Genomic DNA, 23885 nt, shown 5'->3' on the forward strand with positions numbered 1-23885 from the left:
GCGCCAAGGTGCAGGGCTCCAAGAGCAGGCTTACTGGACATGGGTGTTGGGAGCAATTTCTGACTTGGTTCTAGAAAAACATGTGAAATGTGGTGAGCAGCCCTGAAAGGACCTCTTCATTCTCCTCACTACAGTTAGACTTGTTGTTTGGTTCCTTTATTCAGTATTCAAATCAAGTTGAAATAATAGGAAACCATTCAAAAAGCAGATTGGCACAATCTGAATGTGATCATGGCGTAAAGTTTGTCATGTTTCCTCTGAGGACTGCTGGAGTATTGTAAAGCTCTAGACTTGCTAGGAGGGACATCTTGGGTGCTACTCACTCCTTGTCCTCAGCACATGATTTACACACTCATTGAACCTGGTGTCCTGAGTGTGTGAATTCTTTAACAGTGAGGGTTGTGTGGTGCAATGGAGGGACAATAGGTCTGAATTTGTCAACTAAAAGGATTGCAATCATGGTAATTAACAGTAATTGCAGACTTCAGTTTGGCTGGCAATAAGATTTTACACGGTGTATCTTCCACAGAATGGTTTCTATTCCTTTGAGCAGATAAAAACTGACATAGGTTCAGAATGGCTTGGAAAATCAATAAGTAATAAAACTTAGTGTGAAAACAAATAAATTATCCCAATCAGAAAAAAAACCACTGACAGACCGTCATACTAGTTAGACAGATGAAGTCAAATGTCACTCCACGAGATGAGCAGTTGTTAAGGCAGAGATGCCAGGCTCCCTTTCAAAATATTTTCTCAACCTCTTTCTCTCTTTGGGATTGGGCTTGCTTCCATCTGCCAAAATCAGTCTGAATCAAGCAGAAAAAGACAGACAGACTATAAAATCCCTCCTCTTGCCAGAAGGTGTTTTCCTTTGTGTTACTCTTCCACAGTGATTTTAACCATGGCTGAAAATGCCCCTTGGGGGCTGGACACACTGTAGTACCTCGACTTAGATTTCTGCTGGTGGTGGCTCAGTAAAGGGAACCGTGGGACTTGGGGCTGTTGCATTAACTGAGAGAGTTGGATGGGAAACTGAGGTTCACAGAATCACAGAGTCTCTTGAGTTGGAAGGGACCCGTGAGGATCATGAGTCCAACGTCTGGCTCCACACAGGCCCGGCCAAGTCAGGGCATGGGACTAAGCATGTCATCCAGACATTTCTTGACTTCAGCCAAGCTCGGTGCTGTGACCACTTCGGCAGGAAGCCACAGACTGCCATGAGGTCTCTCAGCCTCCTCCTCTTCCTCAGGCTGAACAAACCCAGGAACTATAGCCTCTCCTTGTAAGACTTCCCCTCTAGACCCTTCCCCATCCTTGTTGCCCTCCTCTGGGCACTCTCCAATAGTTTTATGTCTCTCCTGCCTGTGGCCCCCAAAACTGCACCCAGTGCTGAAGGTGAGACCACCCCAGTGTAGTGCAGAGCAGGACAATCCCCTCCCTGGACCAGCGTTCACTGCAGGGAGCTGGGTTGGAGGCTGCAATGGTGCTGGGGGTTGCAGGAACTGCCTGTGGCTGTCAGGGTCTCTGCAGGGCAGGACACCAGGAATGCGCCTGTAACAAGTTGCCCTGCCTGCCCTGGCAATGGGAAACCAACTTGTACAGGCAATTAACTAATTAAAATGCACTAGAACAATTGTAATTGAGTGTCTGACTCTAACCTTCAACTCTGGCTTAATTAGTACATAAACCTTGCTTTACCCCCTGTGCATAGGCTTGAATTTAATGTGCTTGGACTTACCTGTTCAACCTGCCAAGGAGGGTACCAGTGGCTCACTGCTGCCGATAGCTCCCCTCGCACGGCTGGACTGGGGTCATCCATTTATGTCTGTTCTGGGGCACTGAATAGTTTAAGACTAACAATTTAAATCACTATGGACTGGGCTAGGTGAGCTGCTAGACCTAAATGCTGGTAGATGTTGCTATTATACAGGGAAATAGAGGGTTTCCAGCAGCAGAATAAATAATTTTTCATTGCTCGTAATTATATGTTTTTAGCTAAATTAATCACTGGAGTAGATCTAGTATTTGGTTCAACAGGATTGCACCGTGCTATGCGTATTCTTAATTTGACCCTCTGGCTTTATGTGAGCTCAGCCTATGGATGTTAATTATGGTGGGAGGACCAATTAATGTACTGGTTAAAGTCCCGCTGGGTGCTCAGGAGCAGAGCTGGCCAGGCTGCTGTGTATTGCAAAGTATTTGGGGGTTGACTCAATACAAGTTATGTTTTCTCCAGCTTTTTAGCAACAAGAGATTGAATAAGAAATCATTCCGGCTTGAATAAAACATTTGCTTCATTTGGGGGAGATTGTGAAGTCTTTGTTGTTCAATTGTCTAGAAAGACGTGAAGTAATAAAATCCCATTTCAAAATAAAACATCACAATGTTTTGATAAGGAAATTTGAAGTGTGAAGGGGACCAGCAAGCTGAAGTGAATGAACTCAGCACTAGCTCACATCGTATTCCAGGTTTACCAGAATCTGGGTTTTTTCAACATAAACCACTGAGCCCAGCAGTACTTGGAGGAGGTCACCCCAAGTCCTTGTCTGTCACAGGCTCCTTGATAGACCTTGGCTAAGCTGCTTCATCAAAGACCTCAACAAAGGGCAATTTCAAGAGAAGTTCCAGGGAAAAAAGTAAAAATCTGTGTTTTTCAGAAATGGGAGATCCATTTAATGTTTGTATCTAATCTAAAGGCTTTATTTAGATCGCTTCATTTTGATTTTGACCTTTTCATCCTCAATTGCTTTCTCTCTTTGTAAGTTAAGTTAAATTTTCAGTTGGAAAATCGGTCTAAAGAGAAAAACAGAGCTTTTAATTAGGAAAATGTCAAAATGGGATGTTTCAGACTTCAAAACTGTTCAATCACTTAAAATTATAGATGGGTCAAAATGGACCTTTTCCTTTGAAAAGTTCTGGTTCCAGCATACGAGTATTTCTTCATGGGAAAAAGATTGAGGGAACTTCCTGGGCAATCTTTGAATATTTCTGGTACCTGCAGCAGCTTTTTAAAACCCTCTCACATACTTTCACTTCTACCCTCCCACACACACTGCTGAGAAAGAAATGCTTTGGAAATGGAAATCAGGCTTGAAGTAAACAGATTAGTAATGGTTATTTGGTAACACTTTATTAATTAAATGTCCTAAATACATTTAAACCTAGGCATTTAATTTAGATTTATAAGGATAATTTAGATTTATAAGAATCGTTATTATACATTAAGTACAGTAAATGCCAATTGATTTTTATAGACAATATTTACTGAGGTGTAACCACACTGCAAAATTTAATTATCTTCATACTTAGTTAAAAGGACAGTACAGAGGTTTCAGAACCAGGATCTTGTGTAAAGGCTGGCGAGGAAGTGGGCTGCTCCTGCTACTCTCACCTTAGAAAGCCAGCTTTTGTCATAGCCCCCATCTTCTGAGGTCCAGAAATGCCAAGTGAAAAACTCAACATGCACTTTTCAGTGGGAAAAGGGATGGGAAATGTTTGGGCTAAAGGCAGCACACAGGCCTGAGGGCAGGATGTTGAAGCCAGAGAAGAAAAGGCTCCATGGAGACCTAATTGAGGCCTACCAATACTTAAAGGGGGTCCTACAGGAAAATGGGAGAGGGACTGGTCACCAGGGATTGCAGGGACAGGACAAGGGCCAACGACTTCAGGCTGACAGAGAGCAGGTTTAGATTAAACATTAGGAAGAAATTTTTCACTACAAGGGTGGTGAGGCCCTGGCACAGGGTGCCCAGGGAGATGGTGGCTGCCCCCTCCCTGGAGGTGTTCAAGGCTGGGTTGGGTGGGGCTTTGGGCAACCTGATCTAGTGAGGGTTCCATTCGTGCTACCAAGGAGGAGAACTTAATACTTTAGAGCATCATACATCAAAAAAAGGGCCAAGGTGCCTAAAAAAAACATGCCAAAGAAACCAGTGTATTCAGTGACTGTGAGAGAAGACAGTTCTGACATAAAGAAACATGGGTTTGTCATCATGGGGCTATTACTGGGAAGGGACCCACAGCGAAGTATCTCCAATACTGTGAGAAAAACATTACCATTTTCAAGTTGTCCTACGTGGTTTCCAAACAGAAGGCATTAATGCTCTTGTTCCAAAGGAATTTTTATTTGCCATTATGTTCTTTACACAAACATACTTTTGCCATCTGGGCAGCTTTCATTTTCACATAAGCCTGTGTGGAAACTCCTCATAAATCAGGTCAGATCTTCCCCTCCTTCACCACGAGCACCCCAAAAGTTAGTGCTGGTGTGAATGCTGGCCAGAGCCAGTCAGAGGAACCATGGAGGCCAGAGCTCCTGCAAAGGGGAATCAGGGAGCACTGTTTCTCAAGCCCTGCTGATAAAAAACACACCCTGAATAACCAAGTCTGCAGCTTCCAGTCCTTCAGTGGTGGGAACCTTCAACAAAATCCTTTCTTCTGCTGTCTTCCAGGATGGAAACAGCATCAGTGCAGGGATCTTTTGCTGTTTCATTTTGCAAAAAAATTTGTACAAACATTTGATTCATTGGCAGTTCAGGAAGGTTCATGTTCCCTAAGCTTTGCTTTGAGATTTGAGCAAGAACGAGCCCAGAATCTCCAGCGAGGCCAATGAGTCTCACCCATGTTCACGTCAGCCCTATAAATTACCCCAGACACTCCAACAAGTTCATGAACCTTTGGGAAACTTTAAACGAACCTGGGCTGAATCTCCAGGCTAAATGCACGGTTCTCATAGGAAATAATTCACAACATGCACCTCAGAGGGCAAGATAATGATTTCTAAAGTGAAAATAACATAAAGCATAGATATTATATGGGATAAACACGTTTTTAATGCTGTTATACTGAAGACTTTGCTGTTGTAATCTTGGCATGAAAATTTGCCTTCTCTGTCCACTCTGACTTCCCTCACATTTCTCTCTCCCCCAAGACGACAAATACTGAAAGCCTGCAATCCTCATAAAAATTAACTGTAACCCCAAGTGCTTTAAAACCTCTGCAACATCCAGCTGTATGTTCTGTATTGTACCTCTTCAAGATGCAATATCTCGCATTTTCCAAATGAAAAGTGATCCACTGCTGTCCAGGGGTAATTTCAGAGCTGAATTGCTCAGTGGTTGTAAGGAATAAGGGTTCAGCTGTGAGCCAGTGCATCGGGCAGGGGATGAGCATACAGGAAAGCTGGTGCTTTGAGGGGGAAGATATTGTGCATGGGGAATCTAGCAAGCAAACGAGATGATCCCGTTGAATCTGTAATTGAGATAATTACTTGCAATATGGATCTCAAGTTTGTAGAGGAGGAGCTTCTGCTGGTGAGTCTTATTTGTGTGGATACAGGAATATTTGAGCTGACTCACTGGTTGCAGTTCGGAACCAGTTGAATTCAGTGATGATGTTCGTCAGGGAGTGCAGGGACAGGCTTCAAGCTGAAAGAGGGCAAATTTAAATTAGACATTAAGAAAAAATTCTTTACTCCGAGGGTGGTGAGACCCTGGCACAGGGTGCCCAGAGAGGGTGTGGAAGGTGGATCCCTGGAGGTGTTCACAGCCAGGTTAGATGAGGCTTTGGGCAGCCTGGTCTAGTGAAGGTGTCCCTGCCCATGGCAGGAGGAGTTGGTACTAGATGATCTTGGAGGTCCCTTCCAACCCAAACCAGTCTCTGATTCTCTGTTTTTAAGGATGCCAGGCTTTTATTACTAAAAAAGTCAGTCTTTGTCTGTAATGTTGGAGAAAGAGCATCAATTAATGTGGCCTTCAGGAAGGAGCAAGGCTAGTTGCCCAAATCACCATCACGGAGCAGGAACAAGGCAAGTGACCTGCAAATTCCAGGGAGAATCACAGTCTAAAGTCCTTCCTCCTAGATGTGACTTGGCCATGAAGTTGAAAGTTTTTCTTGAAGTCTTTGGAAATTCAGAGGAATCTGGGCTTTACTTTGCAGCCGTGTGGTCGTGTGCTTGTATAGCACAGCCTGGGTGGTCACAGCAAAGCATGGTTGAGCTCCAGAGAGGCTGAAAGCCCCTACACCATGTCTGTGCCATGCTGTGCCTGAGCTGGCCATCCAAGCTGTGCAGTGGGTGGGATCAGTGCCTAAGCAGGCCATGTTAGCAGACAGCACAGTAGAGACACGCTGGCTTCATGCGCTGGGACCCCACATCAGCTCCTCTGTGGCAGTCCCGAACACCTCTGCACCATCTACATCCACCATCCCGGTGCAATTCTGAGCTAAAACTGCTTCACAATTCTCTGACTTTGCTTGTGGGTGTCCCCAGAAGTCAAACCTTAGCCCTGGGTACGCAGGTGAAGCAGTGGAAGGGTTAGAGCTTGGTGGCTTTGCATGAGAACAACGAGTGCTGCTCCAGTGTCTGGATCAGTTTTATGCTGAAGGAATTTAGTGCCCCCAATCCCCCCGGGTATAGACCAGCAAAAATGATATTTGGTCAGGACAGCAAGCCCCAGAAGTGAGGTTTTTCTTTCTGTTGGCCTTACAGAGAATGACCAGACACAGAAATAAAGCAAGATAAATCTACTCACGCACACAAATATTGTGATGAAAATGAAGACAGTTCTGTTGTGTGAATGTTTCGAGGAGCACAGAGCACTGGGAACATGTTCCAAATGTCAAACGGATTATACTCCAGCGCCCTTATTGTTTCATATAATTCTCATCTAATGTCACCCCTGGCAACAATAATACAAGTCTCAATATTCGCTTTGATGTAGCCTCACTGAATATTTTTAAGCAATGAGGAAATTGCCAGGGGGAGTGAGAGAAGGAGGGGCAGGCAGGGCAGGGGGGTTGCTCTTGCACCCAACGTGAGGGTGACAAAACAGATCCCGGAATTAAATCCATCAGAAAGATTGAGTTTGCAATTTCAGGGTCCCTGACGCCTGTGCTGCTGGAGCCTGGATAGGCTCGCCGTTGAGTTTTAATCATGAGGTTTGTCTCCATTGGAATACAATTAGGGAGCCCTGAGCTTGAAGCAAACAGATTGGAGGAGCACGGCGATAGGAAATGCAGGAACATGAAGGGGGACAAATCATCTTCATTTTGCCGGGCTGAGCAGAGCTGTCGCATTACAAGGTCAGGCCAAAGCCAGCTGATTTTGTGGGAAGGAAGGATAAAATTACTAGAAAGGTGGAAAGTGCAAAGAGGCAGCATGGGCTTCTCCTCTGTTATTTTATTACTCTTTTGACCCCAAAGGTTTTCATAAAGTTGATTAACAGATAGAGCAGCCAACCGCTGAGGCCTGAACACAACCGCCGCTCCATCCTCCTTCCAGGCACGCTCCAGCTCCTGCCTGTGTGGGTGGTTGTGTGGTTTCTCTGTGGCACCGACACAGGGAGCTGATCTGTGTGTGTGCCCTGCACCCAGCAGAACAGGGGTGGCCTGGAGCAAGGCAGGAGCAGAGGACAGCACAGATCCACCTCTGCTCAGCACCAGGGGATCTGCTGAACAGGATCTCCTCCATCTGCCTCTCTCCACCCCTGGCCAGGGTCCATGCAAAGGTTTCACAGGTTATCCCAGTGACTCCTCTCCCGTGCCCACACTGGAAGAGCCCGTTCTGTCCCCACCTCCTAGAAGCTGAACTTCTGTGTGAGGCTTCTCTGCACACAGTGCAGGAGAAGGGACAATATTCTGCTTAAATGCTTTGAGAGGCTTATGGCAAGCACAGGAAAACTTGGGTTTAGGTCTGCCAGGAGTTACAAATTACAAATTTCTCCTGCAGGACCTCATCTGGGAGACACGTGGCTGTCCAGTCACTACAGGTGGGACCAGGACAGTTGTACATTCTCTAACCAAAACTTCACTGTCCAGGGAGCCACAGTCAGCAAGTCCTCTCAAGGGATTAGACCTACATTTGAAGTAAATGGGAATTAGGAGCATTGGAACTTTACTCAATGCAGGGTCTACCCTTCAGAGCATTAACAAAACCTCATTTAAGTCAGTCACAAAGTTTATGTCCTATGGGACTGAAAGGGGGTTGGCTCAGACAGAATCTTTGTACAGGAAGAAGGGAAGACATTTTGAAGTAATGAAATAAGAGAGGAATGGTTTGTCTTTCATCATGTTCTCCAAGGAGTCTCCTGGGGTAGATGCTGCAGTTGGTTTCAGATGGGTACTATCATGCCTGATGTCTAGACTTGGGGATAGAGACTTCTGGGTCTATAGTATATACAGTCTCAGTGTGTGGCCTCTCTTCTGTGTCCTGCTGTCTAAACTGTTTGCACAGTGTTTGTCTTATTCCAGGAACCATCATACGTGACATGTGCATAACGTTTCACGTCTCATTTCTCCCTTAAATTATAGGAGTTTCGCTGAGCTCTGTGATTTTTGTGGTCGGTATTACAGGCTTCAATGACAGCTCCCCTTTTTCCCTCCCACCTCTAATGCCACAAGGTTTCTTTCCTTCACTGCCCTCCATCCTACACAGACAGACCTCGTGTGAATTAAAGAGGCTGTTGCTTGTGGAGGAGCTGGAAGGACACAGCAACTTGAAATGGCTACAGACCCATTGTCAAACAGGTGTGCAAAAGAGCAGGATGCTGTCAGCACGTGTGGTTATAATCTGAACATCATCTTATGGTTATTTTCTCCTGTTTCACTGGGACAGGGATTCAGGAGATGTGTCAGTACCTGACAGGCTTCTGCCCCCTGTGAACTCCAGCACACTGTACCCACCTCATGTCGCTGCTCACACCATCCCCTTCATTCCCTTTATTCAGTTACAATTGACCAAGTTTCTCCCTGATCGTGAATGATTGGAGGTATACACTGTGTGGGATCTCTCTGTACTGAAAGGAGGTGAGATGGGACCTGCATAATTGACATGCAGTGAGATAAATCCCACTCAACATGCCCTCCTCAACCAACAAAACCAGAAGGATGCCCTACAGAAGCCAACTGGGGTCCTCAAATAGTCTGACACTGTCTAAAGACACCCATCTCCTGGTAGTGCCTATGGAAGCCACTGGACAAACCCACTTCTTAATGTAGATGGTTCAGTTCAGGGCCAAAGTTACCCTCTGAAGGGTGGGTGTGTGCCACAGGCTGTATGTGCCATACCATGCAAAACAGCCATTCTGGAGTTGGGGTACCCAAACAGTCCCATAACACTGATTTTCATTGTCATAAACACGCATCAGATCAGACTAGCAGAGAGCTAGGATGCAAGAAATCTGGTACTTCCTTTAAAGGGCAATTTCTCCCTTATTTTCCCCACTGACATACAGCTGTTGGATTTGGCCCCAAACCTTCAGCCCACAACAGCTGATCAGACAGATAACTCTGTTGGAATCTCTTGGAAAACTATCCCCTTTCTGGTGAGCAGCACAAGATGATTTAATTTAGAGTAATCCAGTGCTACCTAAAGTGATGTCCTTTCTGTGTCCTTGGTCCTGCCATACTGCTGAAACACAGTAATGACCAGACATCTGCAACTTGGTTTGATGCTGCTGGTATTTCTTACTTGCTTAGCTGCTGCCTGAGGGTATGCACCAATCTCTTAATACATATATAAATATTATCCTTGTTAATCCCTCAGAGAAAAATAACATCAACACAACTTATTACCATTTCCTGTGTGGCCATCTGAGTAATGGGAACCAGGTGATAATTTTTTTTATTTAAAAAATGAAAATGCCAATAAAAACGTCATTTAAAAAAAAAAAATTCACCTCTTGGTATTTTCCTGTTGCAAACAGAGAAATAACAGAGATGTGCTACATCTGCATGTTAAAATTCAGCAAAGACAAATGGTCTTTATTACAGCAGTCACAGAAGTTGCAGCCACGATGGCCACGTTTCAAAGGAATGCTCCTAATTTTAAGCACATACCTAGATTTTAAGTAATTCTGTGGAATGAACTTAATGAATCAAGACCATTTCTGGTGGAGGCACAGGTCAGAGCCACCAGGTCTCAGTTGTGCCCTTCACAGTGCTGAACTGCAGAGAAAGGTCTATGGCTGGGTAAGGCAAAACTTAGTTACACAGACTTACACAGTTCTGGAACTCATCCCTTAACTTGCACTTAAAGTCCTCTGAGCAGGACAGAAAGCAGCATAGTCACTGTAGGAGTCACCCTCTGCATGATACACATCAGGCACTGAGGGAACCCAGGGCAAACACCATCGTGGTGATTCTTGTCCCCTTTAAAGAGACAAATTTATCTGATGCTTATCAGAGAATGTCTGACCAGCTGTTAAACTCAGAAAACTCTTTCCAATTTCCTCCTTCCACACCTCCATCGTTTCCCAGAGTTTTCATCCTCAGGCTGTAATTACTACTGATTGATCCCTTTCATTAGATGATTTCTTGTTTTGTTGTTTGTTTGGTGTCTTTGAATACTGTAAGCAAAATCCTTTTTGCCATTTTTGGTCACAATTATCAAAGAAAGAATCATCAAGTACTACAAACTGAATGGCCAAATTACAAATCAAGGGTGCCTGTCATCTTATAGAAATGAGAAAAATCAGGTCACTTTTCTCCCATGATGAAAATAGAGCTCTCCATTGCCAACAACTTGTATTGCATCTATCAGACCTAGCTGGAATTGTGACCTGGCTGTCATCAAATTACAGTTCTGTTGCAGTTGTCCCAGTAGCTGAGGCTTTTGTTGGAACTCCACTCTAGGCATTTGTGTGCTCAGACAGGACTCTCAGCTTGTTCTAAAAGAACAATCATTCATCTTGTCTTTGTGGCTGTGAAAAGAGTAATGTTTAAAACACTGCTTCTTAAAGAGAGATAGACAGCAGGACGCTGGTATGAATTTCCTCTTTCTCCAGTGCATCTATTTATGCCTGTCCACCTAGCCATCTGATTGTCTATCTGTCTTTCTAAAAATAACAGATGTGCTTAAAAAGTGATATAGAAAGGGCGGTGGTCATTCAACAGAAGTCCTTGCATCCCATAAATCTTATTTGAGCCTCTCTGTGAGGACCAGAAAGGGTTTGGGTTTAATGCTGGGTCTGGGGGGAAGGGGTAGAAGCCCCATGGCAACCAAATGGCTCATCCAGCTGAGCTTGGGACACAGGAGAAATATCACCATCCTGGTAGGACTACACATCTCCAGGTCAGGTTATGTCTATGTGAGACTGGGCTGTGGACTGTGCTTACACACTGCCACCCAAGTCTTGCAGTAGGACAGACTTAGTTACACAGATTTACACAGTTCTGGAACTCATCCCTGCCAACAGCACAGGATTAAAATAAAGGGAGGGTGGAGGGGGAATGCCACTGAAATTGCACTTAAAGTCGTCTGAGCAGGACAGAAAGCAGCATAGTAACTGTAGGAGTCACCCTCTGCATGATACACATCAAGCACTGAGGGAACTCAGGGCAAACACCATTGGTCCACCAAACACAATTGGTGGAACACCAAGGTCTTCCTCCCCTTGCCCCATCTTCCCTGGGTAGCTCCACCACCCAAGGCAATAGCAGCAGGGTTAGAAAAGTTTCTTTTAGTCATTGAAATAACAAAAACCCCCCCCACTTCTCTGGCAGGCATACATCTCCAGCGTGCCATGAATGAAACAATTAAAAATGATAAAAGGTCTATCTGGGTTCTGAACACTCCGGTTGAGTGAAGAGATAAGTCCCCCTTTCATTCAAAGTCATTAACGGCTCAGCAATTTCAATGCTGTTTCCCATCGAAATGTATGAATTTTTAATCCTTTAATTGCATGTTATCCTAAACACCACGTGTGCTTTCTTCTTATTTATCCCCTTGCTTTTGTTGTTACAGGTAAATGCATTTTTGAACTCGCTTTGATGAGGGGAAAAAGCACTTTGTTATCTCTGTCTCTGCAGGAAGACAATGGGGGCTGCCGGCCTGGGCCGGGGGGATGGCAGAGGAGGGGTGTCTCAAGTGACTTCTCTATTTGGATGAGACAGGCTGCAGTCCTGGGATGGGCATGGAGACCAGTGAGGAAAGCAGGGTGGGATTTTTTTTTTTTTCTTCCCAGTCCCTGAAATGGCTTTTGTGATAACAGAAAAATTAATTACTAGGGAGATTACTGAAAGAAATATTCTGCCGATACGATAACTGTGTTCACTGGAGACAGCTGTTGGGTTTTATTTCGGTAAAAACTCCTGTGTTTTGCTCTTGGAGCTGTGAATGGCTGGTAATACAGCTATTGTTGCAATAAATACACATTCATTTCCGACCTTAGGAACATTTATGGAGCTTTGTCTACCCTGAGTTGAATTTTTAGGAGACTGAATACAATCATAGAATCATAGAATGCTCTGGGTTGGAAGGGACCCCAAGGATCACAGAGCTCCAACCCCCCTGACACAGGCAGGGACACCAACCTCCACGCCTGGAGCTACACAACGTTGCCCTGGTAGGGGAGAGGATATATTTGGATCTCACAAAAATTCCTCTCTCAAGTGAGTTTGTGGGACATAAATCTGAGAAGTTTTTCTCCGTAGTTGAGTCCATTCCTTTCTCTGAGCCAGATTTCCAGGGTTCACAGAAGAATCTGAAATGTCTGGAAGTCAGAGAGCTGAGGGAACAGCAGTTGTTGATTTTCTTGCAAAATGGGAATGCACACTGCTTCTGTCCCCACATATTTTTGTTGGAATTGGGATGGATATTGTAAGTACAAGTGTCACAGTACCCTTAGGGTTGTCACCTTCTTCTTTTTTTTGAGAACTTCAAAGCACCAAAAAGTTCAAAACTGTGTGTTCTGGTCAAATTCTGCAGGTTCAGCTGATCTATTGGGAGTTTGAATAAGGCTTGGAGTAGAGTCTTGCACTGATCTGAAAACAAACATGACTATGAGGGCAGTTATGCTTCTGGCTCGATACTTTAATTGCTGAAATCTGCATCAAACCACCTGGTACTATCTTCTCTGACAGGAATTGCCATAAAGGAGGTCTGAATTCACTAACATTTACAGTTTTTCACTGTGTTTTTGACCAAGAGCAGGGATCAGTAGCTGAAGTTAAAGGCTATGCTTGGTTTTTTCCCAAACTTGGTTGATGATGCATAGAAAGACACAACCCATAAAACTTCTGCAAGGCTCTGCCTGACATTTGGAAGGCGGTTTTATTTGGAACTGGATCATTTGCCTTCTCTTACTGTAGCATCATTCTGTGCAGTATCTGGAGAGAACTTGCAGGAAGATGTGAGCTTGAGCAGATCTCCATGAGCTGCATCACACAGAGCAGAAGCACTCCAGGACAGAAGGGCCTGGGTGTGAGGGATCCAGAAAGGCAAGAGAAAAAGAAATGCCTGATGTGATTTCATAATTTATTATCTCTAATACAATAGAAAAGCACAAACAGAAACATACAGAGGGTGTTGGCAGCTCTGGGGACCTACCAGCCACATTTTGCAGCCCCACACTGACACATCCTAACTCACTAATACAGGGCCAAGCCAAATCAGGTCCTGAGATCTCCCTGCTAATATTAACGGTAGTTTGCAAGCCTCTTATGGATTCCAAATGTTAAATCCAATAAAGAAAATGTTTCCTTAAGCAAGCTATTCACAAGTCAAGACCAGATGTATGCTTCACACTGGCTAATATCCAGCGTGACATGGCTGAGCAGGTATACGGATATTAATGCCTTTGTATTAGGATGCACAGTAAATATGATTCCAGCAATATCACAGGGACCAATTGGCTATTAAGCTAGAGGCTAAATTTGTTTTTTTTATGTTGCAATAAATCTTACTTTTCTACAAAGCCTAGGCAAATATTAAATCAAATCCCTTTCTTCTCTCCCCCCTCTTTAGTTATTGATTGGGGGTATTATATATCAACTAACCACAAGGAGAGCATGCCATAACTTTGATTGATTGCCCATATATTTTGGCACTAATTCTGTGACAAGCGCATGCTTTGCTGCCCACCCTTGTCTGTGCTTTATGTCAGTGGCCTTCTCCCCTGGCCGATTCATAGATTAAAAGATGGGAACAGCATGATGTATGAGGTCTTTTAGGTGACCTTCTGCCCAGGGAGCTGGGTACCCTACTGCATAGGACAGGTAGATACTCACCCTGCTCCTGAAATAATGTTCCCCTATGCTAAAAAAACTGCTTGTGGAAACAGAAGGAAGGAAACGAGGTACAGGGGAGAGCCAGACTTGGAGAGAAATGAAGAAAAACAGCTGGGTCAGAGTACAAAAGGTGGAAGCCATCAGATAAGATACGAGTTCATCTCTGGGGTCAAAGATGTCTCTGTGCAAATGCAATTTGCAGTAAAAAGTCACGCCTGGGACCAAAATGAACTCAGGGTGTTGGTGTTTTGGGATCTGTATCACCCACTAATTTATACAGCCCTTTTCCTGTTGCCCATCCCTACGCAGGGATGAGGTCCAGGATCTCTCTCCACCTTGGTTTTGAGTCCTCGCTACCCCATTTGCTCAGAGGGCCCAAAAATACCCCCGCAAGTGTGTTTCAGGTCTTCACTGAGATCAGGGAGTCATTTCTCTCACACTATTATTTTCCCCACATTAAATAACAGAAGAAAATGCTAATATGACTAGAATATAATTCAGATGCATCCCTTAGCAGATTTCACTTTGGAGGGATAAATTTATCCCCGTCGGATTTCAAGAGCTGTCCACTGCTGGTTCCTAATGAATCAAACCAGCTCTGGATAACAATAATTTCTACAAATCTGCTTATCTGGGCTAAATGTTTATCCCTTTAGCCGCAAACCTCTTGATCCAAAATCATTGTTGTAAAACATAAGCAGGGAGTGTCTGCAACAAGCATGTAATTGAAAGGCACTTATTTGCTCAGTTGTTAAAATGTTCACCAGAAAAACAGGCACAGGAATTGAAGTGCCTGTTACCTGTTACCTGCAGATTCTCCTGTTCCATTCATTTCTACAAAATAACACATGGGAGGATTTAAAAACACCCAAACCTGACTTAGGGGTGCTGGTAGCTGACAATGTGCACTTGCAGCCCAGAAAGCCAATCGTGACCTGGGCAGCATCACAAGGAGCGTGGGCAGCAGGTCGAGGGAGGGGATTCTGCCCCTCTGCTCCCCTCTCATGAGACCCCACCTGTAGTGCTGTGTCCAGCTATGGAGTCCCCAACATAAAAGGGACATGGAACAGTTGGAACTGGTCCAGAGGAAGCCACGAAGATGATGAGAGGGCTGGAGCACCTCTCCTCTGAAGCCAGGCTGAGGGAGTTGGGCTAGTTCAGCCTGGAGAAGAGAAGGCTCCAGGGAGATCCAGTCCCTGAAGGGGCTACAGGAAAGCTGGGGAGGGACTTGTTAGAAGGGTCTGGAGTGACAGGACGAGGGGGAATGGTTTTAAATTGGAAGGGGGGAGATTTAGACTGGATATTAGGAAGAAATTCTTCACTCTGAGGGTGGTGAGGCCCTGGCACAGGGTGCCCAGGGAGGTGGTGGCTGCCCCCTCCCCGGAGGTGTTCCAGGCCGGGTTGGATGGGGCCTTGAGCAGCCTGGTCTGGTGAGAGGTGTCCCTGCCCATGGCAGGGGATGGGACTGGATGATCTTTAGGGCCCCTTCCAACCCAAACCAGTCTGTGATTCTGTGATCCTATGATTCTGAAGGTACTGGATGACAGCCATTTGGTGAGTGTGGGACACAAGCAATTTGTGCAGTGTGATAATATGCCTGCTGGTGAGATGAACATATACTTTGAATTCAGACCCAAGAATAAATCATCAGAGACAGGAAGAACATGGGAGGAAACAGAGACTCTAAAATAAAAGCTGTAGAAACATTACAGTGAAGCAAAAATACTCAGGCTAGATCCCAGTCTGATCTAAGAGTGATGAAGAAAAATGCTGACTGTGGCCTGTAATTAATTTGTTGGTGCTGGCTTAAAGCACCTCTTGCTTAAATTGCGATGTATGGAGTAAAGGGATTGATCAGGCTGCTATAACGTGATCAGACTCTCATTATGGTATTTGGCCCACAAAATCAGACACATCTACTGCCCAATAGACACAGTGAGGAAAAATCAAAGGGGATGTTCAAAACGGTAGCTGCAGGCTGGCTGTGTGTGCAAACAGTGGTACTGAGTTTTGTTTCAAAAGCCATCTGAGAAACAGGGCACTGTGAGCTCTGAAAAGCCTCCTGCACATTATCAGTGTGATACTTGTTTTTGTAATCTGGGACAAAACCAGTGTCGTTTTCCTTGAGGCCCACCAGAGAAGAATGTCTGGAGGAACCAGCTTGGTAGAGAGAGTTTCAAGGGTTCTCCACATGGGATAGGGATTCAAAGTCACCCATCAGGCCAGGGATGTAATCACTAAAGCAAAGCATTTAATGGAAAAATGGGATTGTTGCCCTGGTGTGACTGCAGGAGGGACCAGTCAGTCATTCCAAGCCTGCTGAAGATGATGGGAGGTGAAGTGGCAAATGGCCCATCATTTACCGTTATTTCAGGTAGACTGGTCCTATGCTATTTACAGCTCCAAAAACTAACAGCCAAACCTTGCCTTTCATTCATGTGTGTCACATGGCAATTTGTCTACATTCAATATTGCTCCAGTAGCATTCATATAAACAAATTAAGGGAGGAGAAAGCAACAAATGCAGCTTAAGACTAATTCCCCTCCACCCACTGAATCACTGAGGGCCTTTAAGTGTGTTCAAAGCCAAATTACACTTCAGTGCACAGGATTTAATTTGCATCTGCCAACTTCAGAAGGGGGATTTAGTCGGATAGGGCATTTGCATTCCATAAAAGGAGTTGATCTCTAATTAAACGAATATCATGTTTGAGTTTCCACAGTGATAACTGGGAAGACAAAACAGGTAGGTCTGGGGAAGAGAAGGGAGTGGGCTTGGTGCACAGGAGAATGGCCTCCCAGTGCAAATCAGCATATTGCAGTGGGTTGGGTTACCTGTTGTACAGAAACACTTACCTTGTACTCACAGCCACATACCAGGGCTTACACTCAGGATGTGACCCCAGTTCGCTCTGTTTGGAGAGCAGAGGGCATTGTGGAAGGTGTTGAGAAGCTCCAGCCCGATACAGGCACACTCATCTCCCACAGCAATGCCTCCTGGATCCAAGTGCTTTGCAGAATCAGGGCTCTTTTCTGGAAAAATTTAAAAAATCTCCTCTTGTTCTACACTCTCTAACCTCTCTTTGTATGTGAAGTAAAAGCAACTTTCTATTTTTACTCTTCATCCTTGTTTAGGACACAGCTTGGTTTATATCCACAATTTGAGTCGTGTCAGTTCAGCAAGAGTGATGTGATAGCTTGCAATTAAGTCAAAATTAAGCTGGAAAATGCCCATGTTTCTCTGCATACCAGCATTCCCAGGCCCACCCATGGGATGATGCTGAGTAGTCCTGACAGCCAGATGTCATTGAACAAGTACAGAAAAAAAATGTATCAAACAGCTAAGGAAGGATCCATTTAATAATTTTCTCTGCTTATGCTGGATCAATTTTAATTTTTTTTTTCCTAACTCCTGCTCAATGCAAAGAGGAAAATCTTTCAGTGCAGCTCAGGCCACAGGAGACAGAAGTATTTCTTACCTACCATCAAACATTCAGGAAAATCAGTAAACTGTGGCAATTATTTTCACAGATCAATAGATTTTAAGGCCAGATAGGAACACAATTACCACCATCAAGCCTGATTTCCTGCCATACAGTATCACAGAGCGATTCCTTTTCTGAGCCAAACAACATGAGTTTAAACCAGGCTGTATCTTTAGCAAGACATCGCATCTTGACTTAAAGACACCAGATGACAGAGAACAAACATCATCCCTCGGTAAGCCCTGTGATGATTAATTACCTGCCTTGGTAAAACATGGCCATTTGTTTCCTCCTTTAATTCTTCTAATATCCATCTTGGAACTACTGAAAGTAATCTGCTGGGTTAGTGAGCTCCTAGCATCAGATGTGCATCTGATAGAGCCCGTTCTTCTCCTGCAGCTGTTTTCGGGTGGTGATCAAATCACAGTTTACTCTTAGTAGCAGCATTCAAGTCCCCTCTGAAGTGATGATTTCATTGAGGACCATGGCACATACCCACAGAGCAAGTGTCTTTTGACATGAAACAGAGGTGCTGGGGCAGCATCTGGTCTTTGGTCAGACAGCGGGTGTCTGTCTGTCTGTCTGTCTGGGCAGCAGAGGCAGGGTGAGCTGTATGGTAATATTTGTGTGCCAGCCCAGAGAGCTATGCCTGGTTTACCCTCACGACGGCCAAGAGTGAGATGAGTAGACCAAGCCTGTCAGGCACAGAGGGAAATCCCAGCCTCATTAAAAGCAAGGAGTTTTGTTTTTATCTCTGATGGGACTGACATTTCATTCGGAAACTTTAGAGATGAGAATATTCATGGTCTTGTTATGTATGCTATGCACAGAAACTTCAGTTTCTGATGAAAAGCCCAGCTCCAGATCCTTTTTACATAGTTAATTTTAATATCATTTTTTATTTATTTCACAGTGGAGTGCATCTGGCTTCCAATACTTACCCAAGTAAATATCCCATTTCACCTCTCTCCCAGGAAACAGATGTACATAGATCAAACCAAGAAAGACGCCTGTTTATTTTTTTCCCTTGTGACTCAGTCCTGTGCATATGCCACAGTGTGTGGCATTTTCCACTCCTCAAAGAAAGCCAAATCACACGTGACATTAAAGCTTGGTTTTCTAGAAGTTAGTGTTTTTAAGATTAAAGCACCCAAGTAAAATATCCTTTGGATGGAAATAAAACAGGTAACTTTTCAGGCTAATGAGAGATTTGTGGTCAAGTTCTGATCTCTGTTACAGTGATATGCATCTGGGCTAATTCCCTTCAGAAGATAAAAGCCCCTGTGCTATGTCTGGTGGGGAAAACAAATTATCTCGTGATATAATTCAGTTTCTAAAAACTCCCTTAGTAATCAAAGCCCCCCCTCTTCCCCCCCCAACCTCTTGTTGTTTATGTTTCCTGAGCTTTTTAAAATACCAGTAGGGTAGTGTGTCCCTTCAAGGTGTCCCCTCTCCGGGTGCTCTCACTTTCCATGGGGCTCTCTTGGGTCCCAGCTCACAGCCTGAACATCCACAGCCATCCCCATGAGGATGGAGGCTTCCCCTCCGAATCTGCTCTAAGGTGGGGAAAAAAGAGCAGGACAAGAAAAGCCTTTTCACTTTCTTGATGAAGACAGACCTTGTTCCCTTGGGAGCTAAAAGCAAAACTCCCCCTGATTCCCACAGCTTGGGCTTGCAACTCAGACCCACACCACAGACCGAACGACAAGTGTTGCTCAGCACAGAAGCACAAGAGAAGAAATACCTTCTCTTGCTTTTTCTCCCCCAAAACAATGTATGGGAGCCAGCAAAAGGGGAGGGAAAACCATATTGATAAGCCAGCCTCCTAAGTGGTGGTTTTCTTGCTAAATAAATAAATAAATAGGAATAGTAATTGTGGCTCAGTGAGCCTTCAAAACCATCCAAATATGTGAACTTCCTCAAGAGGAAGAAAAAGAAAGGGTGGGAAGAAAAGAAAGGGAGGGGGAAAAAAAAGAGGCAATTCATCAACATGCTTTGCATTCTGAGGCTGCTGTGGCTCCAGCGGGCTGCAGGCTGCAGGAGGAGATGATAAAGCCAGCTTGATTTCACAGCAGGATTTGGGGGCACATGGAGGGAGTACAAAACTACCTGTGCAATTCCAATTAGCATAAATTAGCAGGGGTTTGTACTCCAGACATAAACAAACAGCTCCTTGGTGGGAACAATGGGCAGCATAGGGGCACATTGCTGCTTGTTCACTGTTGAAAGCAGGAGGGTGCAAGTGCCAGTGGTGTCTGTGAGGATACTGACTTCAGCCTGAGAAACATCTCAACCCCCTCCACAGGTTCCATGCTATGCAGGACATCGGGGTGTTGGATGGTGCATTTGAGGTCCCTGGGTCAGCCCCAGACACAAGGAGAGTCAGTGGGGGTTGGATTTGGCACTCCTGGATCCAGCTGTCCAAACCCAGACCTCTAAATCAGAGCTGGGCACTCTCCATCTCCTTCTGTGGTCATGGGAAAGAGACTGCTGCCTCTGGGAGGTGGCATCTCACCAGTCCCCTGCCTGGTGCCACATGAATGTCAGCCTTAGAGTCTGATTTCAAGGACTCTTTTAGCACCTTTAGCTTCAGATGCAGATCGGAAGATGAAACAGCCACTTTAAGACATCTTGGATATAACACCAAGCATCTGTTTGCATCTGTAGGTGCTTCAGCACCTTGACAAACCTTATCATTGGGTGCTGTGTGAGGCTTATTCCTCACTGGACATGGTAGCTCTGCCCCTTGTCAGCACATAAACACACAAGAGGTTGTGAAGCACGTTGGCAGCACAGTGCCAGGGCTGGATACATGTGCTGCAGAGGTGGAGTTTGACTGCCACGATGTGCAACACGGTGGAGGAAGCTGAGCATGGTGATGGGGCTGTCATGGGCAGATGGGAAGGGCTGCCTGGGCTTGGGGAAGGGATGGGGAAAGGAAAGAGAAGGAGGAAGGGAAGAGGAGAGAGAAGGGGAAAAGAGAAGGGGAAAAGCCACCTGTGACAGCAGGTGGCTAATTTTATGCACAGTGGTTACCAAGAGCTAGGGCTGCTGTTGGGCTCTAAGGGGCAGAGCCATGGAGGGCTTGTGAAAATAAACAGGTTTAGTCTGTCAATCTAAAGATGGGCAGAGGATGTTCATGTTCTGTTCCTAAGAAATCCTAAAATGTGTGGTCAGATGACCTCACACAGCTTTCACTTCAAAGGAACAGAATCCCATATATTTCATTTCCTCCATATCTTACCCCAGCGCAGTTCTGACCCCAGCCCCAGCCGTACACCACTAATACCAGTGGTTTACAGACAGAGACCCGGTTCCCAGGAATATCTCATACACTGTGCTGTTTTTCAGCCCTTGGTTCATATCCTCAGATGGAGACCTCAACAACACTTTATTGATTTACAACCAGCAGGATCAGGTCTCCTTTTCATGCGTAAAATATCAAAATTACTGCTTTCGCTACCGCTTGTGTTATCTCCAATTAGCTGCACTGACATGATTTGTTCTCCCATAGTCTTTGTTGCATAACTAATCACAGCCAATAAATATAAACACAAAAAATAATTAGCTTAAATCAGCTAGCCCTACACGCCGAGCACATCCATTCAGTAGCAGAGAGGACACGCACATTTCCTGAGATCATTCCATTTTTGTTTCCATTTGGGTTTGTTTTATTTTTTTTCCTTGGGTTTGTTTTGCTTTGGGGAAAGTTGGGGGGGGTGGAGGTGCATCTGCAAGGGCTGCAGCTATAGTAACGTACACCCAAATAAAGGATATGGGCTCTCTAGATAATTCAGTGTTTAATTTCATGTCAGTTCTGTTTATCGCTTCATTCCAGAAGATCCTTAACATTTTGACATTCCCAGAGCATATGTCTGAGAATTAATGAAATATTGAAGGAAGTCTCCAAGAAGGGCTTTCTCTTGTGAGGGGGGGAGATGAGCAGAGACCCTGGTGCTGCTTCATATTCTTAATGGTACTAAAGATGCCCCCTCAAGGACCAGATTGCTGGCACTAACCTAATAGTGGTAATTGATGGGGACATAATACTGCTTCTGTGAGATGCTTGAAACCAAAGCTGAGATGGGCTGGCTCAGGAGCACTGGGGGGGAAATAATGTCAGCTTTTTTGATTCCCCAATGGTGCCTGGTGGATGGCTGGGGAGAGGAGGGCTGGGGAGAGATGTGTGGAGTTGGGACGATGCCCAAGGGCTGCCCAAGCCTGGCAGGGGCCAGAGGCTGAACCCTGGCTATCAGAGGTGGAAGAGATAACCAAGTCCTCAGGTCAGCTCTGTGGTGATCCAAACACCTTTGCATTTATCGGATGTGTTGGCAGGATCAGCACACAAGTTCTGAGCTCTCACAGCTTGTCTGAATCTGGAGGCACAGCCTTTTATTTTTTTAACTCCTTCTGGGCAATTTCTGTCATCATCCATTGACAGAAAACTTCTATTCCTTACCTAAAAGTTTCTTGGCTGCTATGCTTACCTACTAGAGCACAAGATTTTCCAGCCACAAAACCTAGGAGAAGCACTGCCAGCACTCACAATGCAGTTTGTTTGTTTATAAAAGAAACTGGACTTTTCCAGCCTTGACAAAGAAAAGCCTGAAAATGTGAGCAGCTATACAGCAAGCTGAGTGTCTGAGCAGGCAAAGAGAGCCCTCTGTTTATCACTTCTGCACCTCCTGGTATTTCAGCTGCTCTGATGACTTGGAAGGTAGAGCCAAACTTTCTGAATGTGTGGGATTAGCGATGCTGCCCGTGAGATATTGTCTCTATGAGAGCTATCCTTTTACATTTAATTTCTAAATTTGCTGGGTTTGTGGTTATTGCATCTTACATCACCGTCTTTATTTCATTTGCTTTATTTCCCTGGGGCTGAGCTTTGCTGGCAAAGTGTCCACCTGCAGGAAAACACAGCAGGAGCCAGGTGCAGGGAGTAACTCTACTGAGCATCTTTCTGCCAGACAGGTGAAGCTTATTGCATACCCACCTCCAAGTTTCTAAAACATTACTTAATTCCTACCAGCATACATAAATCTGGATGCTTCTCTGAACTGTCCAGGCTTCTTGACTCAAAAATAGGAGTAGAAATATCAGAGGGAAGAGCCTTTCTTATGAGAAACTCCTCACTTTGTGTGCTCCTCGTGATCAAAAAGGGGTGAAGGAAAGTGCAATGAGCCTTGGCCATGAGCTTGTCAACAGGGATTGATCCAGAGCTCTTTCAGATTGAATTCAGCTGCTAAATGAGTTCAGGGCTAAAGTAGCCATGGGTGGAAAGGGCAGTATGGGGATGTTGGGGTTGTTGCAGTCTGTCTTGTGCAGGATTATTCTCAATTAGACTTTGGAAGGGCTTCAACAACACCCAGTGGTTAATGGGTGGGTTTTGGGTGTTTTCAGGTACATGCTTTGTTCTGTTTCAGTAGCAGGAAAGTGGTTTTCATCTCAGATCTTCCCAGTTCTTCATTGCTGTATTCAGGCAGCTTCATTCTAGATGCAAAGCTGTAGGTTTGCAGGAAGTTCTGGGCATGTACTTTTGGCCCTGATTATTTATGTCAGGCTTAAAATTTGAAGTTTTTCTCATGCAGAATTGAAGCATTGTGCAAATATGCCACTTTACCCATAATTTTCTATGGGAAGTTAGAATTGTTTCATTTCAGTGGTCTTGTTTCATTTCAGTGGTGTCCTAAATCTGTTTTTTCATGGCAGTAAATCTGCATATTTTGGGGGTGTTATTGTTATGCTTCATTTCTTTTGATCATTTTTATTATATCATAATTCACATTGTTTCATACTTTGGATTTCATATCACAATGTTTAGGACCATTTCTACTTCATCAGCATGATAAGTTTTGGAATTATTGAACTTGGATGATGTAGCTGTGCTGAAACCAGCCGATGTGCAACACCCAATGTGGAAAATACCAGAACTTGTGCTTTACTGGTTTGTTTTTCATTATTATTCAGGCTTTTTACCTGAACCAGAATAAAGTTCCATTGGGAAGTAGCAACATTTCCAAAAGAATGGAAATCCCATTTTTTCACTTGGAACTTTACCCACCATTTGGGTTTTTTCAGGGAAGTTTCCTTTCCACATTAGTCATGTGAAGGAATCCTGAGGATCCCACAACATACTCCCCTTTCCCCAGATCTCGACCCAGTCACACGTGGGTGTATGGTCACACCATTTCCAAGGTGAAGGGCTTTGTGGGTTTTGACAGAAATCTCTTTTTTTATTCTTTTTGCTGTAGCAACTTCATTTTCCATAATTTTACCATCTGGTGCTAAGTAGGTAAAGCATCCTTAGACACATGGAGTTCTCTTGGGCTGTTGATCACCAGGCTGAGACTTCAAAGAATCCACTCAGGGAGGTTTTTTTTTTCCCCAAAACTCAGATTC

Source organism: Gallinula chloropus (genome assembly GCF_964237585.1).
Source record: "Gallinula chloropus genome assembly, chromosome: 22".
Taxonomy (NCBI): Eukaryota; Metazoa; Chordata; class Aves; order Gruiformes; family Rallidae; genus Gallinula; species Gallinula chloropus.